General features: G+C 49.0%; 1 protein-coding gene across 16 annotated transcripts in view; it reads right to left on the reverse strand.

Moving 5' to 3' along the window:
- LINGO2 (leucine rich repeat and Ig domain containing 2) overlaps window positions 1-12,186 on the reverse strand; it is a 982,977-nt gene that overhangs the window by 197,971 nt on the left and 772,820 nt on the right. The window lies entirely within an intron of this gene.

Below are 12,186 nucleotides of genomic sequence, written 5' to 3' on the forward strand. Positions count from 1 at the left end.
CAGACAGCTGAACACGGCATGATAGAAACAGCACTGCCTGAGGGGTGCATATTCTCCCCCCCCCCATCCTACTGGCTAGACAGGTTTTACAAGTTTTTTGGTTTTTTGTTTTGCATGCAATACAATAAACCTACAAATCCTGCTTGACCAGAAAGAAATGAGCACATGTATATTATGAAGAATAACGGCTCTGTCAGACTATCTTCAGCACATTTAAACACTTCTGTCTGTTTCCAACTTGGGGAGGAATAGAAGTCCTGTTTGTGCACTACATAAACTTGTAGTGGAGTGGGGCTCCAGTTCTAGCCCCAGGCTTTGTGTCACATCTCTTCCCCCCCCCCGATGAACTGAGTGTTGCGTGTGGTTGTGTGAGAAGGAAGCCCAATGTGCAAGCCCCTGCTCGTGAGTAAGGGCTCCATGAGACTGGGATGCCCACACAATCAGGGGTTCCAATTGCAAAGAGCCTGCCCGTGAAGAGGGGTTCTCCTGTTGGGTTTTCTTCTTACACAACTACATGAAATATTGCCCCTTTGGATCTTTTAGTTAGGTTAATGGATCCCCTATTTCTGACACTATGGGAGATAAACTGCATAGACTACATATTACTAGAGCTTTTGAAACAGGAGAAGAAAAGACGGATGCCTACCTGGAAAGACTGTTTGTGGGCTAACTTTCACCATGACACATTTTAAGCACATGAAATAGTTCTCCTTCCTCCAAATTCAATGCACTTCTAGACTGTAACTATATTTAGATAGGATTCAATCACATACCAGCAAATCCAGGCTGTAGAATTAGTTGATTTGGTGTTCTTGTGCAATAAACCCACTCCCTCACATTTTTTTTTCTTCCATAAGGAAGGTAACATGAAAATGTGCTGGAGAGTGTGGGATAACAATTGCTTGATGCAACCTCATATAATCGTCCCACAAAAAAATCAGAGTGTATGTTCAATAAATAGCCAACGTTATCTGACCTCCCTGTAAACTGCGTGCAAACAAATCAGGATGAATGTTCAATAAACAGGTTGGCTGGAAGCAACCTCACCCTGAAATAGACAATGATACTTTGGCTTTAGGGACAATACACAACAACCATGGGTTCAGGTTTGGAGAGAAACAACAAGATGCTTCTTGGCAGACACAGAATTTCTATTTTCACATAATGAAGGAGGAAGAGGAGGACGCACACAGCTCCACGTTGCTAGACCAGCAGAAGCAGGTACAATAGGAATATGATTCTCCAACACGCTTTGCTGTATTCTCAGAGGAGAAAAGGTCAGGCAGGATATATGAAGACAGGTTACTCTTTGATGAAATGAGCAAATAGCCAGATAACCCTGCACTGTTTCTTCTACAACTTCTGTGGGTTGTACCAGGAGCAAACACAAAGCAATGGATAGAAAATGCCCAAATTAATGTGCTTTATTTGCATAATTAGCAAACAATTTGCATAATATGCAAATGTGGCCAGCCAAGATTGGGGAACTGGGAGATGGCAACCCTGTATGTAGGATCATTAAGACAAAGAAGGCAGTGTGTGTGGATATGGGATTTATCAGGGGAATAGTTCCTGTAATTGTGCAGAGTTAATTTGGAGATGTAGATGTAACGCTAAACATATGAAACACTGGCAGTTATTAACATTAAAGCACCACAAAAATGTGCTTCTGGCAATGTTATCTTGTTTTAAGTTAATTGGTTCAAACAGAAATTTCCATTACTTTTTATATCAAGGTTAAAAACAAGGCTAGATTTGAAAAAAAACAAAACCTCTTTGTTGTTTGTATATAAGCATGAACTCATCAGGAATTCTTTTGTACACACTTTGGGAGTGGGACGTAGACTGCAACAGTATGTCTTTTTCTCATTTGTGTCTCAACTTTTTTAGCACAAGTGTCTTTTGATGAATACTGAAAGCTGAATAATGAGACTTCATTTAATTCTCTTCAGGAATTTTTTTTCTAATTGGAAGAAAAAACTTACATTCCACTGCCAAAGGAATACATAAGATGCAGTCAACTTGCCAGAAACGACATGATGGTAAACCTTGTGAATCTCAAAGTATGAATTAACAAGTAACAGCTATACTATGAAATAGTGAAATTATAAATAATGTATTTATGATTTATATTTACTATAAAATTAGTTGATTTATTCTATAGAGGACAATCCAGCTTGTTTTCATTCCATTGATTATTAACGTGATCTAAAAGGATGAACATCTGATAATCCCTTTTGTATTTGATTTTTGACTGTGCATAGTTGTGAAGTCCTGGGAATTCTTGCGAATATTTAGACCAGTACCAAGGTCCAGTTTTAGTTGTGCATTGTTATACTGTACGTAAATAGAGCAGCACCAGAATGTGGGGGAAGATGTGCATCCCATAGAAAACAATGCAGCGAGGAGGGATGGCATCTACAAGCACATCCAATTTATATCCACATTTCTGATCTAGGTCTGATCCAAATATCTGCCCCCTTTCAAGCATTCTAGATCCCATGTGCATTGAGGAAGAGTGAGAGTGGAGGGGCATTATTTATTCTGACTCGCAGCTGGTCTCCACGGTTTCAGGCAGTAGACATTCCCAGCCCTACTTGGAGATGCTGGGGATTGAGCCTGGGACCATCTGCATGCAGTGCAGATGCTTTACCATTGAGCTATGGCCATTCCCCCAAATTCTGGAAAGACATGCTCAGGCATTTGCCTCAACATGCAAATGCTCACTCCATGGACAGGGTCACAATTGCAAGCTCTGCCCAATGTCTTTGTGTACATAAGCCCTGTTCACTCAGTCCCTAGTCACTTCCTGTGTTGAGTGGGGAATGCCTGAAGGGGGCTTTTACACATTTTCACTTGAACTTGAGTAGAATTCTCCATGAAATCAGGACCTCTGCTTTAACAGGATCCCCAACTGCACAGAGAACATAAGAACATAAGAAGAGCCTGCTGGATCAGGCCAGTGGCCCATCTAGTCCAGCATCCCGTTCTCACAGTGGCCAACCAGGTGCCTGGGGGAAGCCCGCAAGCAGGACCCGAGTGCAAGAACACTCTCCCCTCCTGAGGCTTCCGGCAACTGGTTTTCAGAAACATACTGCCTCTGACTAGGGTGGCAGAGCACAGCCATCACGGCTAGTAGCCATTGATAGCCCCGTCCTCCATGAATTTGTCTAATCTTCTTTTAAAGCCATCCAAGCTGGTGGCCATTACTGCATCTTGTGGGAGCAAATTCCATAGTTTAACTATGCGCTGAGTAAAGAAGTACTTCCTTTTGTCTGTCCTGAATCTTCCAACATTCAGCTTAGACACAGCTAATTTAGTCCGGGGATGGTGGCGGCCTTCCACCTCTCTGCTGCTGACATCTGTTTGCTCTTCGGTGTGGCCAGTGTTGTTGTAGCGGGTGTGTTTTTGCCTCTTATCCCTCCCCGGCTTGTGTCAGCTTGTGTCGGCTTGTGTCAGCTCTCTCGGTGCCGCGGCCGCACCGGTCTCGGGCTGTGTTGCGGCTGGGGCTTTTGTTGCCGTCTTCGTCGTTTTTGCCGCTACAACTGTTGCTGTGTTCTCGCTGGGTTTTCCGCTGCCACTGCTTTTACTGCTCTGCTGCTGTTGCTGCCCGTCGCTGTTGTGGCCGGTCGTCTGGGCTGGGTTGTATCCTGTCTTCCTCGGCTTGTTTTCTTCGCTGCGGCTTGTGCCCTGACGCTGCTGCCGGTTGTGTTCATCGGGTGATCTTGAGTGATCGGCGGCAGATGAGACACGACGGCCTGGAGATTGCGGCTTTCTTGCTTCGTCTGCCGGAGCCTTCGTCTATGGTGCAGAGGAGGAGAGGCTCTGACATCGACGACCCCCTTCCATCGCGACGAAGGTCCAGGACTGAGAAGGAGAGAAGAGGGCGACTGGTTGGATGCGACTGGGAGGCAGAGTTGCTGGGCATGCTGGAAGATGTTGTCGCTGCAGCTTTGTGTTTTTGCTGCGGCCCGGGTCTGTCCTGTGGCCCCGTCACTACCGCTTTTCCTGCTTGCGGTTGATGTTTTTTGCCCAGCCACCTGTCTTGCTGAGACTATCTGATGCATTCTCATCATTTTAATTTCATCTGATGATGAGGTTTTGCTAGGCAAGGAGTTCCTTTGGTGTCGCTGTCTGTGGGTGTAGTGTGTGGGTTGTGTTGGTATGTTTGGCTCTTGGAAGACTGTGATATATATATGTAATCTGGTTTTGATGTGAGTGTGGATGTGTGTGGTATATAGTTTTATATACATTCTCATCATTTTAATATCATCTGATGATGAGGTTTTGCTAGCCAAGGAGCTCCTCTGGTGCTGCTGACAGTGGGTGCAGTGTGTGGGCTATGTTGGGATGTTTGGCTCTTGGAAGACTGTTGACATATATATGTAACTGGGTTTGACGTGAGTGCGGGAGTGTGTTGTATATAGTTTTATCATGTGCCTGGGGAAGAGGGTCTCTCATCAATCGGGGGGACTTGAGGGGCCCCCAATTAGTGTAGTGACGGGCAGAGGGAGGTATGGCGTTGTGCGTAGGACGTGCCAGTTAAGGTGAACGCGGCCCAGACATGTTGTGGCTGTGTCTTGTTCCGGTCCTTCTCACACCTGCAGGACTGTTGGTTGTCCTCTCAGCCAACTCTTGGATCTCCAGTTGCCGCTTTTAAATGCCAGATCGGTACATAACAAAACCTCCCTCGTCCATGACTTGATCATGGATGAGGCAGCCGATCTGGCATGTATAACCAAGACCTGGGTGGGTGAACAGGGAGGAGTCAGTCTTTCCCAGCTCTGCCCACTGGGGTACTTGGTTCAGCATCATGGTAGATCCGAGGATCGGGGAGGTGGGGTCGCTGTGGTCTATAAGAGTTCCATCTCACTCATCAAGCACCATGTCCATGTAGTTACTGGTCTGGAGTGTTTGCACCTTGTGTTGGGCCAGAGGGGCAGACTGGGATTCTTGTTGGTGTACCGCCCACCCTGCTGCCCAACGGCTTCCCTAACTGAGCTGCCGGAGGTGGTCTCGGACGTGTTGCTGAGATCCCCCAGACTATTGGTTCTGGGGGATGTTAACATTCACGCTGAGGCTACTTTATCCGGGGCAGCTCAGGACTTCATGGCTTCCATGACAACCATGGGGCTGTCCCAACATGTTAGTGGCCCAACACATGTATCGGGGCACACTCTAGATCTTATATTTGCGACTGGACATGGGGATCGTCATCTGGATGTAGGGAGTTTTACATCTCTCCCTTTGTCATGGACAGATCACCGCTTGCTGAAGTTTAGACTTACAGTGGCCTTTCCCCTCTGCAAGGGTGGGGGACCTATTAAATTGGTCCACCCCCGGAGACTAATGAATCCTGAAGGTTTTCAAAGGGCTCTGGGGGATTTTCCGGCTGGGAAGACTGGCGCTCCTGTAGATGCCCTGGTCGAACTGTGGAATGCGGAGATGACTCGGGCTGTTGACACGATTGCTCCTGCGCGCCCTCTCCTGTGTAGAGCTCATGCAGCTCCGTGGTATACCCCAGAGCTGAGAGCAATGAAACAAAATAGGAGACGGCTTGAGCGGAAGTGGAGGCGAACTCCCGATGGATGCAATCATGCGCTGGTAAGTGCTTCCACTAAGCTGTATCTAGAAGTGGTGAGGGTGGCGAAGAAACAATACTTCGCTGCCACCATTAAGTCATCTCTTTCCAGCCAAGCGGAGCTTTTTAAAGTTGTCCGAGGGTTACTTCATTCTGGCCCTCAGGACTTGGTTGAGTCATCGGTGGCCCGCTGTAATGAGTTTGCTGGACACTTCCAGAATAAGATCTTATGCATCCATCGGGACTTAGACTCCCAGTTTATAGCAGTTGACCCTATTGAGGTGTCCAGAGCACAGTCTTGTCATGTTTTATTGGATGAGTTTCAGTTGGTTCAGCTCGAGGATGTGGACAAGGTGCTTGGACAGGCACGTGCAACCACTTCGGTACTAGATCCTTGCCCCTCTTGGCTTATAAAAGCTAGCAGGGATGGAACAGCTGTCTGGGCCAGGGAAGTGATAAACACCTCTTTACGAGAGGGAGTGGTCCCTGGCTGTCTAAAGGAGGTGGAAGTAAGACCACTCCTGAAAAAACCTTCCTTGGACCCAGAAAATTTCAACAGCTACAGACCGGTAGCAAATGTTCCATTCCTGGGCAAGATCTTGGAACGAGTGGTTGCTGGCCAACTCCAGGCGCTTTTGGATGAAACTGATTATCTAGATCCATTTCAATCGGGTTTCAGGCCCGGTTTCGGCACTGAGACAGACTTGGTCGCCCTGTATGATGACCTATGTCGGGAGAAAGACAGAGGGAGTGTAACTCTGCTGATTCTCCTTGATCTCTCAGCGGCTTTTGATACCATCGACCATGGTATCCTTCTGGAGAGGCTCGCTGTCAGGCCCAGGATGTGACTCAGGAACCAGACCAACGATTGTAGTTAATTCGTGTTTTATTAGGGTAATGTCCAAACAAAGACTGCGTTTTCTCATGACTCAATACAGGGATACAGGTCCTGCGGCATTGGGAGAAAGTTGACAGAGCAAGGGACTTCTTCCCGCCTGTTCTTTAAGAAGGGGCCAAACGGGCGCACAATCTTTCGCTCCTCCTTAACTGCCCCTCAGGTACTGCCCGCCTTCCCCCCTTCTCTCCTGTCTTTTCAGCTGTCTGCGTGTGCGCGGTGAGGGGGGAAGCATCACCCCCTCCTCTTCTGAAGTTTCCGATTCCAGGATGGGGGATAGGGGAGGGGCTGATGGTAAACTGCCTCCCCGCTTTTCGGCTGTGAGCAGCCCTCCCTCTTTCCCCTCTTGCTCTGAGCCTGAAAGAGGGGGAGGCGTGAGAATGTCCAGGGAGGGCTCAGGCTCCCCGTTGCTAAGCGACCTTATCACTGGCAGTTCCTCTGTTTCGTCTTCGCTCCAAAGGGGGGAAGTTCCTCCCCCTTCCCTCTGCCATCCATCCGAATACTCTTCTCCCAACTCTCCGGGATCCAGCTCCCCGGGATTGGGACCCCAGCTCTGCCTTCCGACACCATCCCCCCTCCCAGGCTGTGCCCCCCTCCCCTTGTCTGGCTTGGGACAGTGGGGAAAACGTTGATGGAAAAGTTTTACCAATTCTGGAGCATGCACATCAGCTGCATCTTCCCATGATCTGTCAGCCACCCCATAGCCTTTCCAGTGAATCAAGTACTGCAGCTTGTGGCGTCTGATCCTGGAATCTAAGATCTCCTCAACTTCAAACTCAAGCTGCTCATTTACCAGGAGTGGAGCTCCGGGAGGTTCCTCTGGCCGTAACTCACTGGGAGGGGCGGCTTTCGTTAAGAAGGATCGATGGAACACAGGATGTATTTTAAACGTGTCAGGCAGCTTCAGTCGGTACACCACGGGATTGATTTGAGTTTCTATTTTGAAAGGACCCACCCTCTTGTCTTGTAATTTTCTACATTTGCCCGGCATCTGGAGGAAGCGGGTGGACAGCCATACCTGGTCTCCCGGTTGAAGGGGGGGGCCCTCCTTCCTGTGCAGGTCAGCAACTCGCTTGTACTCCGTTTTGGCTTCGTTTAACTGCTGTTTCAGTGTCTGTTGCGCTGCTTGCTATTCCTTAAGGAAGTTCTCAGCTGCCGGTACCAGCATTCCTTCTGAGCTGCTTGGAAAGACTTTAGGATGGAATCCATAATTAGCGAAGAACGGGGTTTGTTGAGTGCTGGAGTGCAGAGAATTGTTGTAGGCGAACTCTGCAAAACGCAAATATGATACCCAGTCAGTCTGTTGATAGGACACATAACTTCGTAAATATCTTCCCAAAACAGCGTTCAAGCGTTCCGTCTGCCCATCTGTCTGGGGGTGATGGGCGGAGGAGAGTTTTAATTCCGTCTGCAACTGTTTCCACATTGCGCTCCAAAATTTGGCTGTGAACTGAGTTCCTCGGTCTGAGACTATGCTGTTTGGCAATCCATGCAGCTGGTAGACTTCTTTTATGAATAACTTGGCCATTTCTTTAGCCTCTAAGGCCCCTGCACAAGGAAGAAAGTGTGCCATTTTGGTAAGTAGATCCACCACTACTAAGATGGCTGTCATTCCTTGGGACTTGGGTAGATCAGTTATAAAATCCATGGAGAGGTCCTTCCAGGGTTCGTGTGGGACAGGCAACGGTTGTAACAGTCCTGCTGGTGTCCCTGTTTGTGTTTTTGTCCGCAGACAGACAGAGCAGGACTTTACATAACTCTCAATATCCCGACGCATTTTAGGCCACCAGAAGTCCTTGGCCACGTTCTGAATGGTCTTGTAAATCCCAAAGTGTCCCGCTGTGATGGAATCATGACACTGGCGTAGGATTCTGAGCCTTAATTCCCCTTCTGGCACATATCTGGCGGTTTTGAACCATAACAGTCCATTTCTCCAGTGAAAGGTTACTTCTGAGTCTTGACCTTGTCCCGTCTCCTGCTGATAGTTTAGCATGTCTGCATCTTCTTCTTGTGCCTTTTTGAGTTCCTCTTCCCATGAAGGCTGGCATACTCCCAACGTTAATTTCTCTGGCGGGATTACGTACTGAGGCTGGTCCTCGGATTCACTTTCTTTGTATTGTGGCTGTCTGGATAAGGCATCCGCTCTCTGGTTTTTGGCTTGGGCATGGTAAGTAATCTGGAAGTTAAACCTAGTGAAGAACTGGGACCATCTTATCTGTCTCTGGTTCAGCTTTCTGGCTGTTTGGAGGCTTTCAAGATTCTTGTGGTCGGAGCGCACTTCAATTCGATGAGAGGTCCCCTCTAGGTATTGTCTCCAGTTTTCAAAAGAGTCCTTGATGGCCAGCAGCTCCTTCTCCCAAACTGTGTAGTTCTTCTCTGCAGGCTTTAACTTCCGAGAGAAGTACGCACAGGGGTGCAGCTCCTTCCCTTCTTGGTCTAATTGTAGCAGGACCCCCCCGATGGCAAAATCTGAAGCATCTGCTTCCACTACGAAAGGGCGGTTCGGATCAGCAAAGCGCAGAATGGGCTCAGTAGCAAACCTTCTCTTCAGCTCCTCAAAGGCCTCGGTGGCGTTCTCTGTCCATTGAAACTTCTTCTTCCCCCTTAAACAGTCAGTCAGAGGAGCTGTTAATTTGGAAAACCCTGGAATGAACTTTCTGTAATAATTGGCAAACCCCAAAAACTGTTGTACATCCTTTTTGGTGACAGGTTGGCCCCAGTCCAATATGCAGCTTACTTTCCCTGGGTCCATCTCCACGCCTTCCGCTGAGATTCGATATCCAAGGAAGTCTAGAGACTTGAGGTCAAATCCACATTTCTCTAATTTAGCATACAGGTGATTTTCTCTCAGTCTCTTCAACACCATCTTCACATGCTGGTCGTGGTCTTCCTGGTTCTTTGAGAACACCAGGATATCATCTAAGTAACAGATTACATACGTGTCCAACAAGTCTCTAAACACGTCGTTCATGAATTTTTGAAAAATTCCTGGCCTTCCACAAAGCCCAAACGGCATGACCAGGTATTCATACTGTCCGTAAGCGGTCAAGAATCCTGTTTTCCATTCATCTCCCTCCTTCATTCTGATCAGATTGTATGCTCCTCTCAAATCCAACTTCGTGAAGATTTTTGCAGAGCGCAGTCGGTCCAGCAACTCTGAGATCAGGGGCAGCAGGTAGCTGTTGGGGATGGTGATCTGGTTCAATGCACGATAGTCGTTACAGGGTCTGAGTCCCCCCCCTTCTTTTTCACAAACAATAGTGGCGCTCCAGCAGGGGATTGTGAGGGGCGTATGAATCCTCGCCTCAGGTTTTTATCCAGGAATTCCTTTAGGGCCTCCCTCTCATTCTCTGTGAGAGAGTAGATTCTCCCTGATGGGATGCTGGCTCCTGGCACTAGGTCAATCGCACAGTCGTAAGGGCGGTGGGGGGGTAAAGTCTCTGCCTCTTTTTCATCAAACACATCTTTGAATTCTTCATACTTTGGCGGCAGGGTCACTTGCTCGATCTCTTGCCCTGCCCCCGCTAAGGTGTTCTTGATTCCTTCAGGTTGACAGTTCTCCTGGCAATACTGTGAGGTGAACCACACCACCGCCTCCTTCCAACTTATTTTGGGTTCATGCTTTGCTAGCCAGGGCATTCCCAGAATCACCTCAAAGTTCGAGAGATCTGACACGTATAGCGAAATGAACTCTTCGTGCCCAGGGATTTGAAGTTTCACTTCCTCCGTGGCTTGTGTCACCCCTCCTGACTTCAGGGGTCTCCCATCGATAGTCTCCACAGCTAGGGAAGCATCCAGTTTCCACCGGGAAATTCCATGACGCTTGACTAACTTTGCATCAATAAAATTTGTGGAGGCTCCACTGTCAATTAAGGCAGTGGAATTGAACACCACTCCTCTGGAAGTTGTAATCCGAATAGGCAAGACCAACACCCCCTTTGAGGGAGGTTGGATCGTTGGGGGGCCTTTATACAACGCTGCCCCCAGTCCACCGGCCTGCACGTGGACTGGGTGTTCTAGTTTCCCGACGGCTCGGCTTTCCCCCCTTTCAGTCCACAGTCTCTGGCCACATGGCCCGGCTTTGAACAATAAAAGCATAAACGTTCCCGGCCTCGTCTTTCCTTTTCTTCTTCCGACAGTCTTGGCCTAGCCCCTCCCTGTCCCTCAGTTGCATTACCTGCCATCCCTGCAGTGGGAAGGGTCTTGTTGCGGGATGCCGAGGCTGAGTATCTCGGGACCTCCTGCTTCCTTTCCAGGCGCCTTCCTTCCATCCGGTGATCTATCTGTAGGCATAGCCGGATGAGCCCTGGTAGGTCAGCGGGGGGGGGAGGTCCTGGCCAACTCATCCAGGATTTCAGCATTTAATCCACTCCGGTACATAAACATCAGGGTGGCGTCATTGTAACCAGTTTCCTGGGACAGAATTTTAAAAGCGTTAGTGTACTCCGAAACAGTCCCTTTAGCTTGCTTCAGAGCGCCTAGTTGCCGCGCTACTGTTTCAGCCCTTTGCGGGTCTTGAAACATCTCGGTCATCTCCTGTATAAATCCTCTGTACCTTCCTAAGACAGTATCCTTTCTCACGAGATACGGAGTCACCCATTTTGCAGCTTCTCCCTCCAGGAGGCTAATCACGAAAGCTACTTTAGCCCCATCATCTGGAAATTCCGTGTGCCTGACATCCAGATATAACTCACATTGAGCCACGAAGGTTGCCAACTGATCACTTTGTCCCGCGTATTTTGGGGGCAATCCAATGGGAACCTTTACTACGGCAGCTGGAGGGGCTGTTCGCATCTGGTCTATCGTGGCCTTCAAGGTTTGATTATCCGTCTTCAGCGCCTTGACTGCTGCTAGCAGGGCTTGAACATCCGTCTGCAAATCAGCTACCTTAGTCCTCAAGAGTTCCACTTCTTCCGTCTCAGAAGTGGGGTTCGTCCCCCCCGCTGCTCCCTTTGACATCTTGTCCCAGTCAAGTGAAGAGAGCGTTGAGGGTGATTTAGGTGGCTCTGTCAAGCTGTCAGGCCCAGGATGTGACTCAGGAACCAGACCAACGGCTGTAGTTAATTCGTGTTTTATTAGGGTAATGTCCAAACAAAGACTGCGTTTTCTCATGAATCAATACAGGGATACAGGTCCTGCGGCATTGGGAGAAAGTTGACAGAGCAAGGGACTTCTTCCTGCCTGTTCTTTAAGAAGGGGCCAAACGGGCGCGCAATCTTTCGCTCCTCCTTAACTGCCCCTCAGGTACTGCCTGCCTTCCCCCCCTTCTCTCCTGTCTTTTCAGCTGTCTGCGTGTGCGCGGTGAGGGGGGAAGCATCACCCCCTCCTCTTCTGAAGTTTCCGATTCCAGGATGGGGGATAGGGGAGGGGCTGATGGTAAACTGCCTCCCCGCTTTTCGGCTGTGAGCAGCCCTCCCTCTTTCCCCTCTTGCTCTGAGCCTGAAAGAGGGGGAGGCGTGAGAATGTCCAGGGAGGGCTCAGGCTCCCCGTTGCTAAGCGACCTTATCACTGGCAGTTCCTTTGTTTCGTCTTCGCTCCAAAGGGGGGAAGTTCCTCCCCCTTCCCTCTGCCATCCATCCGAATACTCTTCTCCCAACTCTCCGGGATCCAGCTCCCCGGGACTGGGACCCCAGCTCTGCCTTCCGACACTCGCGGAGTTGGGAGTTGGAGGCACTGCTTGGCAGTGGTTCCACTCCTACTTGGCGGGTCG

Source organism: Rhineura floridana, chromosome 1 (assembly GCF_030035675.1).
Source record: "Rhineura floridana isolate rRhiFlo1 chromosome 1, rRhiFlo1.hap2, whole genome shotgun sequence".
NCBI classification, from domain to species: domain Eukaryota; kingdom Metazoa; phylum Chordata; class Lepidosauria; order Squamata; family Rhineuridae; genus Rhineura; species Rhineura floridana.